We start from the raw sequence: 12,500 nt of genomic DNA, 5'->3' as shown, positions 1-12,500 counted from the left end.
CGTACCCATGCAGCGCCGCCCGCCAACGCACAGAGGAGCGGAGGGGATCGGGCGCCAGGTCCGGGGGAAGGCTGGGAGGGAAGCTACGGCGCTGCTACCCAGCTTTCAACCCTGCGGGACCGGTGCTCCGCTCCTATCGCTCCGGCGAACAGGGTCCGCTACGCTTTCAACACCAGCGCCCGGCAGAGGGCTTGGAGAAGGCTCGCGCGGATCCTCGGTTCGGATCGCCTGGCTTCGCGGGAGCGGCCTTCGGCTAGGGCCGACGACGGCCGGACCGAGCAGATTTGGACCGGGGTGCGGGGCGAGTACCTGCCTCTCTCACGAAGGGAGTGTCACCGGTAAGAAGCCTCTTCCCACGTCTGCTTGCCGACTTACGCTCGCCCCGACGAGAGGCCCAACCGAAAGAGTGGAAAGGGGCAGAGATTTCCAGGGTCGCCCCACCAGGGATGCAATACCCCAGTGCAGACAGTCGGCCCTGCCCCGAACCTACTCGGTGGTTTGAAGGTTAACCTCTTGGGGAAAAGCAGCGATTCGCCTCGCGGTGCGTGCCTCCGCGGATCTAAACCCCCTCGATCGATGTGGGGCCAGAGGACCCCTTTTCCCCGTACGAAACTGTCAGCTCACCATGGGCTCGACGTCCGTGGGTCGGGGAGTTGAGCGCTTACGCGCGGCGGGACCTTATAACCTGCAGCGGCTGAGGAGCGAAGATTTCCAGGGTGGGCCCCCGGGGATGCCATACCCCGAGCAGCCTGTCGGCCCCGCTCCTAGCACGCTGGCAAGCAATGGAGTCTTCCCCGCGGCAGCCACCGCCCTCGCCCTAGCCTCGCCGTCGGTCGATGAAGAACGTCGTTCGCCCTCCTCTGGCTCGGGATTTGGAAACGGCCTGGCCTTCGCCTACTCCGTCGGGCAACTGCCTTCCGCCAGCCCCTTCCCTCGAATCCCCTTCTTCCATTTTAGACCCGATCAGGGGATTGGTCAGCCCAGCCCTGGGGTAAGAAGAGGGGTTGGGGTCGGTTCGGCTTCGGGTGCCCCGCTCGGCCAAAGGTTCCCCTCGCTTTGGAAGCACGCGAGGTCGCGGAGGGTGTCGGGGTTATTTTTTCGGCTCCCTGGCTTCGCGGGAGCGGCCTTCGGCTAGGGCCGAGGCCGTCCGGCCCGCGCAGATTTGGACCGGGGTCCGGGGCGAGTACCTGCCTCTCTCACGAAGGGAGTGTCACCGGTAAGAAGCCTCTTCCCACGTCTGCTTGCCGACTTACGCTCGCCCCGACGAGAGGCCCAACCGAAAGAGTGGAAAGGGGCAGAGATTTCCAGGGTCGCCCCACCAGGGATGCAATACCCCAGTGCAGACTGTCGGCCCTGCCCCGAACCTACTCGGTGGTTTGAAGGTTAACCTCTTGGGGAAAAGCAGCGATTCGCCTCGCGGTGCGTGCCTCCGCGGATCTAAACCCCCTCGATCGATGTGGGGCCAGAGGACCCCTTTTCCCCGTACGAAACGGCCGGCTCACCATGGGCTCGACATCCGTGGGTCGGAGAGTTGAGCGCTTACGCGCGGCGGGACCTTATAACCTGCAGCGGCTGAGGAGCGAAGATTTCCAGGGTGGGCCCCCGGGGATGCCATACCCCGAGCAGCCAGTCGGCCCCGCTCCTAGCGCGCTGACGAGCAATGGAGTCTTCCCCGCGGCAGCCACCGCCCTCGCCTCGCCGTCGGTCGATGAAGAGCCGAGTTCGCCCTCCTCTGCTCGGGACTCGGAAACGGCCTGGCCTTCGCCTACTCCGTCGGGCAACTGCCTTCCGCCAGCCCCTTCCCTCGAATCCCCTTCTTCCATTTTAGACCCGATCAGGGGATTGGTCAGCCCAGCCCTGGGGTAGGAAGAGGGGTTGGGGTCGGTTCGGCTTCCGGTGCCCCCGCTCGGCCAAAGGTCCCCTCGCTTTGGAAGCAGAGGGTGCCGGGGTTATTTTCGGCTTGACGCCTAGTCCGGTCCCTGCCGGTTCCCGTGGAGGCCCGCGGTCAAAACCAGCTCCCCGGCTGTCGGAGCCGGAGCCCCGCAGCCCGAGCGGACGCACCGAGTCCCTCATGTAAGGGATAGCCGCCCCTACGGAACGGCCCGGACTGGGACCAGGCACCCCCAGGCGCCGAAGGGGTGGGTCGGCCGTGTTGCCGAAGCTTAGCCGGCGCTGATGACCGCAGCCCCTAACGATGCCCACAGGCGGGGGAGCCAAGGAGAGCACTAGGAAGACGTGGCGGGGTCGGACGGCTCAATTTCCAGGGTGGGACCCCGGGGGTTCAGTACCCCGGGCATCCGGTCGGTTTCGCCGGCGCGACCCCAAGCCTTCCACGGCCCCCTTCGTGGGTGCAGGGATACCGTGCAGGGTGCAGGCTTAGACGCCAATTCCCCAGAAGTTTTAGGGATAGGGTTTGTCCGGGCGCCACCGCAGCGACAACCTCGCAAGAAGCTCTCTTCCACAAAAGCACGGGCAACGTTCGTGTGCGAGTGTTGGTCTCCCATGGTCTACCGACTCCCCCGGGCGGCCCAAGCGTTACGCCCACGGCCGGGCCCTCGAGCAGGCGCACCCCTGGTGCCTCTCGTAAGGGAAGGCTACGGTCCTCAACCCCTCGTATGGCGGGGAGGGCGCATTTGAAACGCTAAAGGACGAGCCCTGTTCGGGACCTGGCGGGGATCCGCGGATTGGCGAGAGGGATGGGTCTGCCGTTGGTCAGAGGGGACGCACCCCTGGGACGCAGTTTGGCATTAGCGACCGATGGCCCATCTACGACCATGTACTCCGGGAGCGCCAAGGAGGACGCGGGTGGGCTTTGGGGGCAGACTCAATTTCCAGGGTCTGGGCGCCGGGGGTGCAATACCCTTAAGCGCTCATGTCGGTTTCGTCTGCCGCCCGCCTCTGGCCCGGCTCCTAGTGACGGGTGCTGTGAACGTGCGATCGTGCTTGCGGTTGAAGAGTTCAAAGGCTACCGCTGGGGATAACACGCCCGGGGAATTTAGAAACCCCCCCCTCCGCTACAATCTCTGCTTCTGCCGGACTCGGAGGGGAGCCGCCCCGGGGGCGACCGCTCCCTCTCCTCTTCCGCGGCGTGCCGCGCGCTTCGCCGTCAGCAGCGGAGCGAACCTTTTTCTCGGTCCGCAGCTCTTCAGGCGTAGGCGGGCAGCGCTAACAGGGTACACTGGGGACCACTCGACCGCAACCGCTCCTCCGACCGACGAGCATACCTACCGCGGATACGCCACGGTGGGTCTAAGCCTCGTCGCCGCCGCGAGGAGCAGGCGGGAGCCGTCCCTTTTCGTGCTGCGGAAATAAACCGTGGACACAGAGGTGTGTCTGCGCTCTCCGACCGGGCGGGGGGCGATTGGACTTGCCCGAGGGACACTAGGCGAGGCGCTGCCGCGGGAGCCGGAGCTCCGCGCTGGACGCTGCCGCCGCCGCCGCCGCCCCCCACCCACGGTACGGTGGAGTACGCCCGTTCCATACGCTTCGTAGCAAACCTCAGCCGAAGCAGAGAGTCCTACCGCTGTGGCAGGAGCGGGGCCGTGCGAGGACCACACTGGCACCGCGCTACACAACCTTAGGCAGAGGACCACAGCCGCTCACGGGGAGCGGGGGATTGATGCGCGACCAAGACTGAGGCTAAGGAACGCTTTACCATAAACCGGCCGGGGCCAATACCCCTGACCGAGCAAAGTGCCCTGCCCCGCCGGATCGCGCTGTGTCAGATCGATCAAAAGAGCGGAGAGCCGAGACTCTACCGCTGGGAGTTTGTGGAGAACGGCCTGGCTTGCGTCCCGTCCTCCCGCCCTCGACCTCACATGGCTAGCCTCACCCGCCGGGAGCCACCCCATTGGGGACCGTAGGGCGGAGAAGGGGTCTCCGCGTCCGGAATTTACTTGTGGAGAACGGCCTGGCTTACGTCCCGTCCTCCCGCCCTCGACCTCACATGGCTAGCCTCACCCGCCGGGCGCCACCCCATTGGGGACCGTAGGGCGGAGAAGGGGTCTCCGCGTCCGGAATTTACTTGTGGAGAACGGCCTGGCTTACGTCCCGTCCTCCCGCCCTCGACCTCACACGGCTAGCCTCACCCGCCGGGCGCCACCCCATTGGGGACCGTAGGGCGGAGAAGGGGTCTCCGCGTCCGGAATTTACTTGTGGAGAACGGCCTGGCTTACGTCCCGTCCTCCCGCCCTCGACCTCACATGGCTAGCCTCACCCGCCGGGCGCCACCCCATTGGGGACCGTAGGGCGGAGAAGGGGTCTCCGCGTACGGAATTTCTTGTGGAGAACGGCCTGGCTTACGTCCCGTCCTCCCATGGCTAGCCTCACCCGCCGGGCGCCACCCCATTGGGGACCGTAGGGCGGAGAAGGGGTCTCCGCGTCCGGAATTTCTTGTGGAGAACGGCCTGGCTTACGTCCCGTCCTCCCGCCCTCGACCTCACATGGCTAGCCTACCCCGCCGGGCGCCGCTCCATTGGGGATACGGTACGGCAAAGCGCGACGCCGCACGATGCCAACACTTTGTGCAAAAACCTGGCAGAGTCGACCAAAACCTCGCTTCTTTGACCGGTATTTTTGATGCTTTTCTCTGCCGCCGAAGGTGCACTGAGGGTCGGATCGCCCAAAATTTTTACCGGTCGTTTTGGTCTGCGGTTCTTCCGAGAGGTGCCCGCCTGACAGTTCTTTTTCAGCAGCCTCCGAAAGGCCATCCAGCGGGCAAGCCAGGGGTTGGCAGCCGCCGGCGGTGAGCCTTCCCCGGCCGGGGCAGACGGCTCCGACCGCAAAATTTTTTCGACTTTCGCCGAGGCCAAAACCCCATGCACTTTTAAAGCCTGCCCGCAGCGCCGTCTCCTGTCAGACGTCCCTTGCCGCCTGCGGTGGTCCTCGCCCGGCAGAGAGAAGCCGGAGTCGCCCCCTCTCCGGTTCTTTTTCACCATTCCGGAGCTCTGAAATCTGCCGGACACCGAGTGACCGAGGACGCTTCCAGGAGGGCGGCAGCGAGAGGCAGAGTGCCACCGGTCGGGTCGCCGGTTCTCCCACACTTTGAAAATTTTTCGCTTGTTCTGGTGGGATGGAGAGAGAGCGTGGCTTATGCGCCCTCTGCCCCGCGGTCCGCCCTGGCTGGCCTTACGCCGGTGGTTCGCCAGGCCACCGGCACCTTGTACGGCGGGGACGGCGTGGCTTATGCGCCCGTCAACCCACCTACTCGCCCCGGCTAGCCTTTTACCCGGAGGGCGCCACGCTCCGGGTACCAGTGAGCGGCACGAACCCAGTCATACCATGCCGCTCACCTCGCGCCCTCTCCGGCCTCCGCCGCGGAGACCTCCCGCTAGGACCTGCGGGGGGCGATTTCTGCCAAAATCTACAAAGTCCCCGATGGTTAAGGACGTAGACTGTTGAGCGGGACCTACACACTCTTGTAGCCGATGGGGCTCGCCATTTCCCGCAGAAAATGGACCACCTCCCGCAGAGGAACATGAAATGCCCCTTCCCGCGGGACCCGAAGGACCGCTCTGTCCGAGCAGGCCTCCAGGACCACGGCACGCAAAAGCGACTCAGTCCCGCTGGCATTACGGATCTGACTTTGTGCAAAAACCAGGCAGAGTCGACCAAAACCTCCCTTCTTTGACCGGTGTTTTTGTTGCTTTTCTCTGCCGCCGAAGGTGCACTGAGGGTCGGATCGCCCAAAATTTTTACCGGTCGTTTTGGTCTGCGGTTCTTCCGAGAGGTGCCCGCCTGACAGTTCTTTTTCAGCAGCCTCCGAAAGGGCATCCAGCGGGCAAGCCAGGGGTTGGCAGCCGCCGGCGGTGAGCCTTCCCCGGCCGGGGCAGACAGCTCCGACCGCAAATTTTTTTCGACTTTCGCCGAGGCCAAAACCCCATGCACTTTTAAAGCCTGCCCGCAGCGCCGTCTCCTGGCAGACGTCCCTTGCCGCCTGCGGTGGTCCTCGCCCGGCAGAGAGAAGCCGGTTTCGCCCTCTCACCGGTTCTTTTTCACCATTCCGGAGCTCTGAAATCTGCCGGACACCGAGTGACCGAGGACGCTTCCAGGAGGGCGGCAGCGAGAGGCAGAGTGCCACCGGTCGGGTCCCCGGTTCTCCCACACTTTGAAAATTTTTCGCTTGTTCTGGTGGGATGGAGAGAGAGCGTGGCTTATGCGCCCTCTGCCCCGCGGTACGCCCTTGGCTAGCCTTACGCCGGTGGTTCGCCAGGCCACCGGCACCTTGTACAGCGGGGACGGCGTGGCTTATGCGCCCTCTGCCCCGCGGTCCGCCCTGTCTAGCCTTACGCCGGTGGTTCGCCAGGCCACCGGCACCTTGTACGGCGGGGACGGCGTGGCTTATGCGCCCGTCAACCCACCTGCTCGCCCCGGCTAGCCTTTTACCCGGAGGGCGCCACGCTCCGGGTAGCAGTGAGCGGCACGAGCCCAGTCATACCATGCCGCTCACCTCGCACCTTTTCCGGCCTCCGCCGCGGAGACCTCCCGCTAGGACATGCGGGGGGCGATCTTGACCAAAATCTACAAAGTCCCCGATGGTTAAGGACGTAGACTGTTGAGCGGGACCTACACACTCTTGCAGCCGAAGGGGCTCGCCATTTCCCGCAGAAAATGGACCACCTCCCGCAGAGGAACATGAAATGCCCCTTCCCGCGGGACCCGAAAGGACCGCCCTGTCCGAGCAGGCCTCCAGGACCACGGCACGCAAAAGCGACTCAGTCCCGCTGGCATTACGGATCTGACTTAGTGCAAAAACCTGGCAGAGTCGACCAAAACTCCCCTTCTCTGACCGGTATTTTTGTTGCTTTTCTCTGCCGCCGAAGGTGCACTACGGGTCGGATCGCCCAAAATTTTTACCGGTCGTTTTGGTCTGCGGTTCTTCCGAGAGGTGCCCGCCTGACAGTTCTTTTTCAGAAGCCTCCGAAAGGCCATCCAGCGGGCAAGCCATGAGTTGGCAGCCGCCGGCGGTGAGCCTTCCCCGGCCGGGGCAGACAGCTCCGACCGCATAATTTTTTCGACTTTTGCCGAGGCCAAAACCCCATGCACTTTTAAAGCCTGCCCGCAGCGCCGTCTCCTGTCAGACGTCCCCGCCGCCTGCGGTGGTCCTCGCCCGGCAGAGAGAAGCCGGAGTCGCCCTCTCTCCGGTTCTTTTTCACCATTCCGGAGGTCTGAAATCTGCCGTACTCCGAGTGACCGAGGACGCTTCCAGGAGGACGGCAGCGAGAGGCAGAGTGCCACCGGTCGGGAAGCCGGTTCTCCCACACTTTGAAAATTTTTCGCTTGTGCTGGTGGGATGGAGAGAGAGCGTGGCTTATGCGCCCTCTGCCCCGCGGTACGCCCTTGGCTAGCCTTACGCCGGTGGTTCGCCAGGCCACCGGCACCTTGTACGGCGGGGACGGCGTGGCTTATGCGCCCGTCAACCCACCTACTCGCCCCGGCTAGCCTTTTACCCGGAGGGCGCCACGCTCCGGGTAGCAGTGAGCGGCACGAGCCCAGTCATACCATGCCGCTCACCTCGCACCTTTTCCGGCCTCCGCCGCGGAGACCTCCCGCTAGGACATGCGGGGGGCGATCTTGACCAAAATCTACAAAGTCCCCGATGGTTAAGGACGTAGACTGTTGAGCGGGACCTACACACTCTTGCAGCCGAAGGGGCTCGCCATTTCCCGCAGAAAATGGACCACCTCCCGCAGAGGAACATGAAATGCCCCTTCCCGCGGGACCCGAAGGACCACTCTGTCCGAGCAGGCTTCCAGGACCACGGCACGCAAGAGCGACTCAGTCCCGCTGGCATTACGGATCTGACTTAGTGCAAAAACCTGGCAGAGTCGACCAAAACTCCCCTTCTCTGACCGGTATTTTTGTTGCTTTTCTCTGCCGCCGAAGGTGCACTACGGGTCGGATCGCCCAAAATTTTTACCGGTCGTTTTGGTCTGCGGTTCTTCCGAGAGGTGCCCGCCTGACAGTTCTTTTTCAGCAGCCTCCGAAAGGCCATCCAGCGGGCAAGCCAGGGGTTGGCAGCCGCCGGCGGTGAGCCTTCCCCGGCCGGGGCAGACAGCTCCGACCGCATAATTTTTTCGACTTTCGCCGAGGCCAAAACCCCTTGCACTTTTAAAGCCTGCCCGCAGCGCCGTCTCCTGTCAGACGTCCCCGCCGCCTGCGGTGGTCCTCGCCCGGCAGAGAGAAGCCGGAGTCGCCCTCTCTCCGGTTCTTTTTCACCATTCCGGAGCTCTTAAATCTGCCATACTCCGAGTGACCGAGGACGCTTCCAGGAGGGCGGCAGCGAGAGGCAGAGTGCAACTGGTCGGGAAGCCGGTTCTCCCACACTTTGAAAATTTTTCGCTTGTGCTGGTGGGATGGAGAGAGAGCGTGGCTTATGCGCCCTCTGCCCCGCGGTACGCCCTTGGCTAGCCTTACGCCGGTGGTTCGCCAGGCCACCGGCACCTTGTACGGCGGGGACGGCGTTGCTTATGCGCCCGTCATCCCACCTACTCGCCCCGGCTAGCCTTTTACCCGGAGGGCGCCACGCTCCGGGTAGCAGTGAGCGGCACGAGCCCAGTCATACCATGCCGCTCACCTCGCACCTTTTCCGGCCTCCGCCGCGGAGACCTCCCGCTAGGACATGCGGGGGGCGATCTTGACCAAAATCTACAAAGTCCCCGATGGTTAAGGACGTAGACTGTTGAGCGGGACCTACACACTCTTGCAGCCGAAGGGGCTCGCCATTTCCCGCAGAAAATGGACCACCTCCCGCAGAGGAACATGAAATGCCCCTTCCCGCGGGACCCGAAGGACCACTCTGTCCGAGCAGGCTTCCAGGACCACGGCACGCAAGAGCGACTCAGTCCCGCTGGCATTACGGATCTGACTTAGTGCAAAAACCTGGCAGAGTCGACCAAAACTCCCCTTCTCTGACCGGTATTTTTGCTGCTTTTCTCTGCCGCCGAAGGTGCACTACGTGTCGGATCGCCCAAAATTTTTACCGGTCGTTTTGGTCTGCGGTTCTTCCGAGAGGTGCCCGCCTGACAGTTCTTTTTCAGCAGCCTCCGAAAGGGCATCCAGCGGGCAAGCCAGGGGTTGGCAGCCGCCGGCGGTGAGCCTTCCCCGGCCGGGGCAGACAGCTCCGACCGCATAATTTTTTCGAACTTCTCCGAGGTCAAAATCCCAGGCACTCCGACGGAAGGTCCGCCGCGCGTCTCCCGTCTGACGTCCCCGCCGCTCGCGGTGGTCCTCGCCCGGCAGGGAGCTGCCGGATTCGCCCTCTTACCGGTTCTTTTTCACCTTTCCGGAGCTCTGATATCTGCCGCACACACAGTGACCGAGGACGCTTCCAGGAGGGCGGCAGCGAGAGGCAGAGTGCCACCGGGCGGGTCCTCGGTTCTCCCACACTTAGAAAATTTTTGCGCTTGTGCTGGTGCGAGGACGTAGGTCTTTCGACCGGGGCAAGCCTGGAGGGCGGTAGCCGGGATTGGCGCCCTATTCCCGGCTAGCTCTCGGAGGCTTCACCCGGTTGGAGGTTGGAGCTCCGACTTCCATGGGCATGTTCCTCACCGGGACCTACGACCAAGTGTGGCCGAGGGACAGTGACACATTCCCGGGTAGCCTGAGTGGCTGCTCCCGCTGAGCTACTTCCATGGGCACTATTCCTCCCCGGGACTTGCCGCCAAGTCTTGGCCGGGGGACAGTGACACATTCCCGGGTAGCCTGAGTGGCTTCTCCCGCTGAGCTCTTACTTCCATGGGCATGTTCCTCACCGGGACCAACTACCAAGTGTGGCCGGGTTTCGAGCTCCAAACTCGGCTTGCACTTGGTCGCTTGGGGGGTCCCCTCCGCTCCGGGAAGGGCGCCCTCCAGCGGGCAGACGAGGGTACTTCTAGTCTGCCCGAGCTCCATGGGGCCCCTCTCGCCCCTAGGCTCCCCGCCCAGGGTTCCAGGGTCCCGGATAAAGCCACCCTGCCGAGTTCGGTATAGGGTACCGGGCCTGGCTGGAATCACGCCGGGATCGGTGAGACCTCCTCGGCCGCGGCTCAGCCTCCAAACTCCCTTTCGCGGTTCTCTTCCCTTCAACTTCCATGGGCATGTTCCACACCGGGACCTCCGACCAAGTGTGGCCGGGGAACAGTCACCCATGCCCGGGTAGCCTCAGCGGCTGCTCCCGCTGAGGTCAACTTGGAGGTTGGAGCTCCGACTTCCATGGGCACTATTCCTCCCCGGGACCTGCCGCCAAGTCTGGCCGGGGGACAGTGACACATTCCCGGGTAGCCCTGAGCGGCTGCTCCCGCTGAACTCTTACTTCCATGGGCATGTTCCTCATCAGGAACCAACGACCAAGTGTGGCCCAGGGACAGTGACACATTCCCGGTTAGCCTGAGTGGCTGCTCCCGCTGAGCTACTTCCATGAGCACTATTCCTCCCCGGGACCTGCCGCCAAGTCCGGCCGGGGGACAGTGACACATTCCCGGGTAGCCTGAGCGGCTGCTCCCGCTGAGCTACTTCCATGGGCACTATTCCTCCCCGGGACTTGCCGCCAAGTCTTGGCCGGGGGACAGTGACACATTGCCGGGTAGCCTGAGTGGCTGCTCCCGCTGAGCTCTTACTTCCATGGGCATGTTCCTCACCGGGACATACTACCAAGTGTGGCCGGGTTTCGAGCTCCAAACTCGGCTTGCACTTGGTCGCTTGGGGGTCCCCTCCGCTCCGGGAAGGGCGCCCTCCAGCGGGCAGACGAGGGTACTTCTAGTCTGCCCGAGCTCCATGGGGCCCCTCTCGCCCCTAGGCTCCCCGCCCAGGGTTCCAGGGTCCCGGATACAGCCACCCTGCCGAGTTCGGTATAGGGTACCGGGCCTGGCTGGAATCACGCCGGGATCGGTGAGACCTCCTCGGCCGCGGCTCAGCCTCCAAACTCCCTTTCGCGGTTCTCTTCCCTTCAACTTCCATGGGCATGTTCCACACCGGGACCTCCGACCAAGTGTGGCCGGGGAACAGTCACCCATGCCCGGGTAGCCTCAGCGGCTGCTCCCGCTGAGGTCAACTTGGAGGTTGGAGCTCCGACTTCCATGGGCACTATTCCTCCCCGGGACCTGCCGCCAAGTCTGGCCGGGGGACAGTGACACATTCCCGGGTAGCCCTGAGCGGCTGCTCCCGCTGAACTCTTACTTCCATGGGCATGTTCCTCATCAGGAACCAACGACCAAGTGTGGCCCAGGGACAGTGACACATTCCCGGTTAGCCTGAGTGGCTGCTCCCGCTGAGCTACTTCCATGAGCACTATTCCTCCCCGGGACCTGCCGCCAAGTCTGGCCGGGGGACAGTGACACATTCCCGGGTAGCCTGAGCGGCTGCTCCCGCTGAGCTACTTCCATGGGCACTATTCCTCCCCGGGACTTGCCGCCAAGTCTTGGCCGGGGGACAGTGACACATTGCCGGGTAGCCTGAGTGGCTGCTCCCGCTGAGCTCTTACTTCCATGGGCATGTTCCTCACCGGGACATACTACCAAGTGTGGCCGGGTTTCGAGCTCCAAACTCGGCTTGCACTTGGTCGCTTGGGGGTCCCCTCCGCTCCGGGAAGGGCGCCCTCCAGCGGGCAGACGAGGGTACTTCTAGTCTGCCCGAGCTCCATGGGGCCCCTCTCGCCCCTAGGCTCCCCGCGAAGGGGTCCCGCCGGACGGGCGTGGGGAGTCCGATGGAGCCCGGGCCGTCCGACCGCCGCCGGGTTGAATCCTCCGGGCGGCCTGCGCGGACCCCACCCGTTTACCTCTTAGCGGTTTCACGCCCTCTTGAACTCTCTCTTCAAAGTTCTTTTCAACTTTCCCTTACGGTACTTGTTTGCTATCGGTCTCGCGCCGGTATTTAGCCTTAGGTGGAGTTTACCACCCGCTTTGGGCTGCATTCACAAACAACCCGACTCCGAGGAGGACCGGGTCCCGTCGCGCCGGGGGCCGCTACCGGCCTAACACCCTCCGCGGGATGGGCCTCGATCAGAAGGACTTGGGCCCTCCGAAGCAGCGACGGGGTGGCTCCGGTCTCCCGTACGCCACATGTCCCACGCTCGCCGCACGAGCGGGGATTCGGCGCTGGGCTCTTCCCTCTTCACTCGCCGTTACTGGGGGAATCGTGGTTACTTTCTTTTCCTCCGCTTAATAATATGCTTAAATTCAGCGGGTAGTCACGTCTGATCTGAGGTCTAAGGGGTGGGTGGTGCGGAGGGAAGAGGCGAGGGTAGCGTAGCCGCCACCCCCCACCATCCGCCCCCCTTTCACCTGCATCCCTCCGTCCCTTCTCACCTCTCCTTACCCGGCAACGAAGCTTCACCTTTCGGGGGAACACGAGCGGAGCGAGATCCCAAGGACGAGAAGCAGTCCAAGCCTACGGGCAAGCGCAGACAGCCTCGCGCAGGGAACACCGCCGGCCGCGAACGTGTCCGTCCGTGGTCGCCGTCGGTCCGAGCAGGGGCGCCGGCGGCAGGTGTCGACCGTGCGCGCCGGACCCCTTGGAGAGGGTCT

The sequence above is a fragment of the Engystomops pustulosus genome, unplaced genomic scaffold, assembly GCF_040894005.1.
Source record: "Engystomops pustulosus unplaced genomic scaffold, aEngPut4.maternal MAT_SCAFFOLD_620, whole genome shotgun sequence".
NCBI lineage: Eukaryota > Metazoa > Chordata > Amphibia > Anura > Leptodactylidae > Engystomops > Engystomops pustulosus.
The sequence above is the reverse complement of the archived record's forward strand: the minus strand, read 5'-3'. Positions refer to the sequence as shown.